We start from the raw sequence: 9454 nt of genomic DNA, 5'->3' as shown, positions 1-9454 counted from the left end.
GACAAGTGCCTAAAGTAACAAACAAAACAAATGTCACCTAATTTCACGAACATGTTTTGAGTCAAATGTAAAGACCTACTAACACGAACATGTTTTGAGTCAAATATGAATGTGTTATGTCACCTAATTTCTTACAACTAGCGAGTAATAACCTAGTTATTTATGTTATGTAATTTTCCTTTAACATTTATATTTTTTATAATAAAATTTGATCCAAATTCTACCGAAATTTTGGCAGCATAACGGCTGTAATTAGACGTTCCCAAAAGTTTTAAAAGTGCCTAAAGTAACAAACAAAACAAATATAACAATACAGAACAAAGAAACTAACATAAATAATATAAAATTTATCCACCCATCCGACCGCAGTACATGTATATTCGCAGAACCTACTTCACTACGGATGAATAAGATATTCAAACTCGACTAAGCATTCATTGATAATTAATTATAGTAACAAAAGGTTAACGGATGGATATACCTATTGCAAATCCGATCAACACCGAAATATGTCGACCCTCAAATATTAGCACACAACCTATAACATAATGCAATATACAACCAATTTAAAATTTTAATTATTAAATTACTTACTAGTTATTAAACAAAGTAGCAAGTTACTAGCTAGTTACTAATTTCCATAGTTAATTTTTTAAAAAATAACATATAAATATATGTATATACATATATAATCAATTATATATATTCACACTACCGTTATTTTAAAAACTTTATCTCTAAACTAATTAAATTCCTACTACCTCTCATTCTCATTCACAACAAATATATATACAATACAAATACACAAAATACACAAATAGTATATACACACAAGATATATATAAACACATATTCAATAATAAAACACAAAATATATACATATATATATTATATATCAAGTTAATAAATATTTACCTTATAAATGCAATCCGGCGATAAAATGCTACAAAAATCCAACCACCTCTAAAACACACACAATATAATATTAATAAAATAAAAAAAATTCTAAAAAAATTTACAAAAACGAAATAATACCAATGTACATAAATAAAATAAATAGAAAGCATATTTATACCTTAATGGACGTTGAGACTCAACGTTTTCTTCGCTAAAATCGGTGGCCGGAGTTATACCCACCACCTTTCTTTATAATAGGTTCGGTTTGGTATATAGAGGGGAAAAAAACTAAACTTTTTTACAGTATAGGTTTAGGTATAGAAAATAGAAGATTTTAAGACAAAAAAGGGGTAAAATGGTTAAGTAATGAGGGAGAATGAGGTTATTTAGTGGTGGTTGGCGAGGGTTTTTTCGTGGGTTTGGGGCTGCTGTGGGTGGCTGTTCTTCGTGTTCAGCAAGGTGTGAAATGAGGAAGTGAGGAAGACAAAGCAGAAAGGGTCTGATATATAACCCTATGGTGTCGGTTATTAGGTATTAACCGACGCCATAGGTGCCACGTGTCGAATAAAGGTGGTACCTATGGTGTCGGTTAATACCTAATAACCGACGCCATAGGGTTATATAAAAAAATCCTGATTTTCCCAACCCCCAACCGACGGCATTGATATATATACATTCTATACTTACGGTTTTTACCAAAAAACCGCCTCTAAATGTCAATGCAGATATTTTCACCCCCTTTAGCTTCCCTTTTTATAAATTGGGTTGAAAAAAGGGAAGCTAAAGGCTTACATTGTAGTAGTGTATACTTTCAATGTGTCTGGTCGTAATACATATGTATCCCAATGTATTTGTTTGTAGTACATATTCCCACAACATCTAATCGTAGTATATACTCTACCATACATCTGGTCGTAAAACAAACCCATAGTCACACTAAGTTTGACTAAGTTCAAAATCTGCTCATGAAAACCTACAAAAAATTGAATTTATAAATTTTGTTTCAAGTTCAACTCAACAAAAATCTAAATAGAGTGTAGAAAAAATATTCTTTTTCGATTAATTGATTATTAGAATAAATTAGTGGTGTCGTGGAGTATTATTAGATAATATCTTATTGGGTTAGTTAGGTCCTTTTGTGTAAAGCATTTCTCTAATTTATTATTATAATATTATTATACAATGCCTATATATACGGCTGATTAATAAAAAAAATTATCCTAAATTCAAAATATCAAAACCTACATGGTATAAGAACTAACCCTAAATTAATTATATATAAAAAAAAATAAAAAAAAAAGGAGAAATCCCAGCCATTGATGGAAGAGAAAAACTAAACTATCTAAGATTTGGAGACAAGGAAGGAAGGTGATGCTATAAGATTTGGAGGTCAGAAAACTCACTTTGTCACAACATGGCTACTCAACTCCATGGATACTGCTATTGTCAAAGCCACATATATATGTTCATGAAGACTGCTTAAGTCTTGGATTTAATAAAAGAAACCTACTAAGATCTTGAAAATTCATCTAAAATATTTGAGTTAAAAGACAATTGTTGCAGTCCAAACAAGGTTGTAGAGATGTAACCAGCTATTATAATGAAATGGTAGAACTATGGCAAGAGCTTGACAAAGGTAACTATGATGAATGGGAAAACAAGAACAATCAAGCTCGGCATCAGTTTCGGGAGGAGAATGATTGTGTGCATATGTTCTTAGCTGGTGTCAATCGTGAACTTGATGAGGTTAAAGGAAGAGTTCACTACAAAAAATCTTACTTTAGTCACAATAAAACTTGCGACTAAAAGTAAAAAAATTGTGACTAATTATAAATCATCATTCGTACGTTGTGACTAAAAGGTCTGTGGCTAAAGGTATTAGTCACAAAAATTATAATTTGTTGTGAAATGCATTTTTAGTCACAATACTTGTTGTGACTAAAACTAAATTAGTGACAACTTGTATCTAAATACTATGTTTTAGTCATAAGTAACATTTGTTGTGACTAAAAGTCACATTTAGTCACAAAAAAATTATGTTATGACTAAAAGGTTGTCACTAAAGGTAACAGTTTTTTATAGTGGTTCTCGGTTAGAAATCGTTGCCCTTTATCCAAGAAATGTTTTCGACGGTCCAATTGGAGGAGAATTGAAGGAACTACAATTGTTAACAACTCTAATTACGATACATCTAATACATCCAATGACACATCAACTTTGTTTGTCAAATTAGGAAGAGGTTCAATAGGAGATAACCCAAAGAAGCCTATTACTGCAAAAAAAATTATGACACACAAGAGACACTTGTTGGAAGATCCATGGAAAACCACCAAAAGCAAGAAAAAGGAGACCTGAGAATGACCACGTACGACAAAAGCTTCAAAAGAGCAACAAGCGAACTTAGGATAACCACAGTTCACCAAAGAACAAATAGACCAGCTATTGAAACTTCTTAAGTTCAAATCTGATGCACCTTCATGTTCTTATGCCCAGGGTAAAACTGCTCTTAATTCTTACTATCTATGTTTAAAAAATTATGGTACTTTAGTCATTGATTTAGGTGCTTATATGAGAGAAACAGAGCAAGAAAACTATGTCTCGATTTATTACTTAATGAATTTTTGAATACACATGAGCCAAATATATAGACAATGAAAAAACAGAGTCGGTTAGAAAGAGAAGCTAACCAACTTAACTAACTGAACTAGTTACTCCTAACAACTAATTAACAGACTAATTAATCTAACTAACTCTAAGGGCCCCCCTCAAGATGGGATGTAAATATTGATGACACCCATCTTGGATACAATATTGTTGAACTGAGTGGGGAGTATAGCCTTGGTGAAGATATCAGCTAGGTTGTTTTGTGAGGAAACATGCATCAGTTGGAGAGAACCTTGTTGGACCTTTTCTTGGATGAAGTGACAATCGATTTTCACATGTTTAGTGTGTTCATGGTAGACAGGATTCTCACTTATGTGAATTGCAGTAGTGTTGTCACAATATATCTTGGTGTGTGTGGAGATGGAAACACCAAAATCTTTTAGAAAGGCAAGGATCCAAGTGAGTTCAGATGTTGCGTTTGACATAGCTCAGTATTCAGCTTCAGCAAAGGATCGAGAGATAACTTGTTGTTTTTTTGATTTTCATGAGATGAGAGATTTACCAAGGAATATGCAGTATCCTAAAACGGATCTCCTTATGTCTTGGAAACTGGCCCAATCAGCATCAACAAAGAAGGAAAGATGAACATTGGCTGATGACAGGCTTGTTTCTACATAAGCAGTGATACTAGGGACAGTGTTTGATGAAAAGAAAATGCATTGGCCTGGAGTTTTCTTGAGATATTGTAAGACTCTATCAGCGGCTTGAAGATGGGGAGCCCGTGGACAAGATAGGAATTTACTAAGATGATTGACTATACATGTGATATCAGGCCTTGTAATGGTTAGGTAAATTAGTTTGCCAATGAGGCTACGATAGGCATTCGGGTCAGTGATTTTAGTACCTTTATCTTTACTGAGTTTAAATTTGTTTCCATAGGTGTGGAAGATGGTTTGGCACCTATGTAGCATGTGTCCATAAGTATCTGAATAGTAAATGGTTGTTGAGGGATGGATATGCCTTCTTTAGTACAACTGATTTCAAGGCTAAGAAAAAAAAATGAAGTTTTCCAAGGTCTTTAAGTTTGAACTTTTAGTCAAGGGAATTGTTAAATTTTGTGATATTAGAGACATTGTTGTTGGCAACGATGATATCATCCACGTAAATAAGGATGGCTGAAAAAGTAGAGTTTGTTCATTTGATGAAGAATGAATTGTCAGATTTGGATTGGTGGAAGCCATCTTGAATGAGAGTGGTACTGAGTTTTGAGTACCATTGTCTGGAGACCTGTTTCATGCCATATATGCTGTTGTTCAACTTGAAAATAGAGTTGGGAGGGGCCTTGTATCCAGGGGGTATTTTCATGTAAACCTCTTCATGGGGGTCCCCATGGAGGAAGGCATTGTTGTTAATGTCTAATTGGTGGATATGCCAATCATGTAAATTGCTACTATTGCCAAGAAAATTTTGAGTGTATTGAACTTGGCTACTGGTGCATAGGTCTGAGAGAAGTCTATGCCTTGTCTTTGGTTGAAAGCTTTGGCTACAAGGCGAGCTTTAAACATGTCAATATCGCCATGTTGGTTGTATTTTACTTTGTAAACCCATTTGCAGCCAATGGCTTTGTGGCACAGGAGAGTTTAGTGATGACCCAAGTCTTATTTTTTTCTAAAGCTTGAGTTTCATTGTCCATGACATGGAGCCAATGTTGAAGTAGAGATGCTTCAGCATAGTTTTTAGGTTCAATGTGAGAGTATGTTGTTAGGACAGCAATAGGAAATTAGGGATGTAATTTAATGTAAGATAAAAAAAAAAGGTTCAATTGGATGAGTAGTAGAGGCTGCATGACACACATAATCTTGTAGAAAGGCTGGTTTTTTACTAGTGCGGCCAGTGGTAATTGGTGCAGCAGGAAGTTGCTGAACTCGGGATTTAGATGCAGGTATAGGGGCCTATGTAGGGGTAGCATCAGTGGAAACTGGTGTTGATTTAATTTGGTCAGGTTTAGTAGATTGAGGACTTTTGCTGGCTAAGATGGGGACCAATTTTAACTAGTTTTGATGGTGGTGTGAGCATGAGATGATTGGTTATTGGCCTGTGAGTCTACTTCACAGGCCTAACAGTGGGAAGCACAGTGTGAGGAAACAAGTTGTTAATCTCAGATGGAGATGTTGGGGAAAATAAAGGGAAGATCTGTTCATAGAAGACAGCATCCCTAGAGACATAATTTGTTTCGTCTCAATATCCATAAGCGTATAAGCCTTCATACCTTGTGGATAGCCAATGCACTTGTTGTGAAAATTATATTGCTTTATAATTGCGCAAGTGTACACAATCACAAACAAGTAATACAATGATAAGTAATCAAAGTTCGTCTCCACAGGGACTTTTTACTAAATAATGTCAAATCAACTAAAAGTAATTCCAAGAATTTCAAATAAAAATAAAATAAAGTCACACATTAATTCACGAGAAAAATTTATAGCCTTGATTCTAAACTTGAGAACTAACTTTTTAAACTAAATAAACTAAAAATAAGAAACTAAAAGTGAATAAAGTGGTGGTAATTTCAGATTAGGAAAATAGACTTGGGTGATTAATTTCCACTTGTATGTCCCAGTTGATACAGCAATGACCCAGCAATGACTCAGCAATCCTGGCAGAGTTAACAAACTTCAAAAAAAACCAGCAAGCTTTTTCCAAAACTTGCAAATAACCATTCATAATCTCACAATGCATTCCTACATCGGTTTAGATCACAAATAGCCCAATAAAGCATCAAATCCTTAGTTATACATGGTAGCAAAATATTCCTATTTCACTACTAATTAATACCTAAAAATAAAGGTAAAAATCATGCATCAATTAGAAGGGTTCAACTAGGTCTTACTTTTCCAAGTAAGATCTAGCTTGCTAAATGTTAAAAATGGCCAAGAATCAACATTCATTCAACTTTTCATCACATCTAATTGAACAAAGACAAGATTACTTCATCATTGCAAAGTCAAAACGCTAGTCCATACAAGGGTTCATAACCACCCAAATCTCAAAAAGTTTAGTTCATGACTGAAATTAAAAACTCAAAACCAGAAAATGTATTGTTCATGAAGTTAAAGAAAAGCTTAAAGTGAAGAAAATGATACAAAACGAAGTGGAGAGCAAGAGAGATGAGTGTTGAGCTCAAATCCTTCTTTGAATGTTGCCTTCTTCTCCTTCTTCTCAATCTTCTTCTTCTTTGTACTCTTCTTCCTTCTTAGTACTTAGAAACTTTCTTTTCTCTGCTGTATATTTCGTACTCTTTCAAAGTGCAGCCCCCTTTTTTTAATTCCTCCTCCCCTTTTCTTTTTGTTCCCCAATTAGGGTAACAAAGTTTACCCTAATTGGAAATCCCAATCATCACCCACTTGTCCTTCATTTTCCACATGTTTGTTGAGTCACTAGCCAAATTCCGCCACCTCAGCTCGTTTTTCTTTTCATTAAATCCAGCTGGACATTCTGCCAAAATAAACTTACTGGGCTGACAAATTGCTACGCGATGAGTGCTACAGCAATGCCAGTCAGCAATAATCATTTTCCTGCTCCTTTTTCTCCTTGTCCCAAACATTTTCAAATACCTATTCTTGTATTTTTTTCTGCTTAAAACACATAAAAACAATAACATAAGTCTATTTAACACTTACTAACACACACACTTTCATTTATTACAAAGACAAAACAAACTAGACACAATTACACAATATACACATTAATTGATCCACAATTCACATTAAATTCAAGCTTAAAGATATGATAATAACTCTAAATCTTAGAGTTATCAACACCCCAAACTTAGAATCTTGCTCGTCCTCGAGCAATGACAACACAAAATAAACAAAATAAAACATAACAACAAATTTTTACACCAAGACTCAACATACAAGACACATGAGAGATTTCATAGAAATTCAAGATGGCCTAGCGAACATTGACGCTCTCAGAAAAAATGGAATTGAATGGAAAATGAAATTGCTTGCCATAACTTTATATGCTGCCCCTTTAACGTTTTTGTCATTGGATAACATTAATATTTCCAAAAAGTCACCTAATTAACAATTTATACAAGTATATCCCACCTAAACTTTGCACTTCTCTCCAACTACCTTAAACTTTTTTTTTTTCATTCATTTCAGCTCCATAAGTTGGATTAGTGCACTCCCTCCACTAATGTAGTCTAAACTTATCCCCTTGATCAATAGGACTTTATTAGGCTTGTAATGTTAGGCTTGGGTTAGGGTATGGTCAAGGATGTATTTTAGCTAGCTTAACACCTAACTACTTCACTTGTCAAAAACCGAGCCTCTTCCATCGAAAATTTTTTCTTTTGACTCACTTCCCTAATTCATTATACTCACAAGCACTTGATATTAAAATTAACTTCTCTTGCTATGTTTATTCTCTTTTTTTTTTTAAAAAAACTAAAATGGGTGGAACACCCCAAACTTAGTTGCAAGTATATAAATATATGTATTTTTTTTCTTTTTTTTTTTCTTTGCTGATTTTTTTTTTTTTATATGTTAGAAAAGAATTTAGTACTATAATATACTTATATATATAGCAAGAGAAATTTAATTAAAAATGCATACTAATATACCTTGTGAGCTAATTCCCCCACCCCAAACTTACAACCCAACATTGTCCCCAATGTGGCTAAAAGTATAATCTTGAATTAGCTCGCCACAAATTACACTCACCGCACTCACCCCAAACTTAATGTGAAACTTGGCTCTTGACAAGTGAGCAATTAAGTTAGGACATATGTGGAAATGCAAATTAGGATTGACGGGATATGTATGATAGGGTTGCACAACAAGAATAGGCTAAACGGCTCAAACTTGGGTGACTAGGGAAAAATTCATTTTATAGGGAAGGTTAGAAAGGCTCAAACGTCCAAGGATGGCCTAAATCATCTCTAAGGGACAAGTCTAGCTAGGATTTCGCCTCAAGGAGATGCACTAACCAATTCTAGATGCTAAAAGTACATGTGAAATAATCGTATGAGAAATGCAAAGCATGGTGGAAAAATGCAAGTATAAACTAGTGAGGAGAGACTAAGGGAAACATCCATAATATCCAACAATGCAACATGATAAGGCAACAAATAAAAGTAGGCAGCAACAAGAATGGAATGGGCGGAAAATATCATCATCGAGCAGAACACTAGGCCACCGAAAAACCGAAAAAACTCTCAATGCCAAATTAACAAACGCATAAACAACATAGAATAAAAGTTCCAAACACAAAAGACAACATACAACGAGCACAATACAATCTAAACACAAACAACACAAAACAGAAAAAATATAAAATAGCTTAGGTATGAGAAGAACTCCCTCTACTCGGAGTCCTCGTGGGGCTCCTCGGTGTTCGAAGCTGATGGACCTCCCCACGGGTCTAGAACATGCTGAGGGAAGTCCGGGAACTTGGGATCAAAACGGGGCGTAGTCCTCTTGAATGCACGTTCCATGACGACGTCACGCTTCTGCTCATAATCCCACATCGCGTGCAATCGATCGCACATTTGTTGTTGCACTTGCTCAAAGCGAGCAAAGCGATCTACGGGAGGCTCCGTGGCTGAAGACGCCGCTGGGGTAGGCGTTGTTTTCGGGGCTCGAGGTGGACCAAAATTTATAGGCCCCCGAGGATTCAGAGCGCCTTCTTCCTTCCACATGGGTACACCCGCCTTGCGGCAAAGAGCAGTGATGGTAGCAGGGAGAAATAACTTCCCCTTCCCCCTGTGTGCACAATCAGCAATCTCTTGGGCAAGGACAGCCCCGACATCAACATCCCAGCCCATTCTAATGCAATAGAGCATCCAGGCGCGGTCTCTGCTGACGGTCGAATCATGTGAAGTAGGGCAGAGAGCAGTTTGCACGAATGTATACCAACATTTCAACTCGTGCTTCAAATCAGTGCG

This window comes from Cannabis sativa, chromosome 5 (assembly GCF_029168945.1).
Source record: "Cannabis sativa cultivar Pink pepper isolate KNU-18-1 chromosome 5, ASM2916894v1, whole genome shotgun sequence".
NCBI lineage: Eukaryota > Viridiplantae > Streptophyta > Magnoliopsida > Rosales > Cannabaceae > Cannabis > Cannabis sativa.
Note: the sequence above shows the minus strand (reverse complement) of the source record.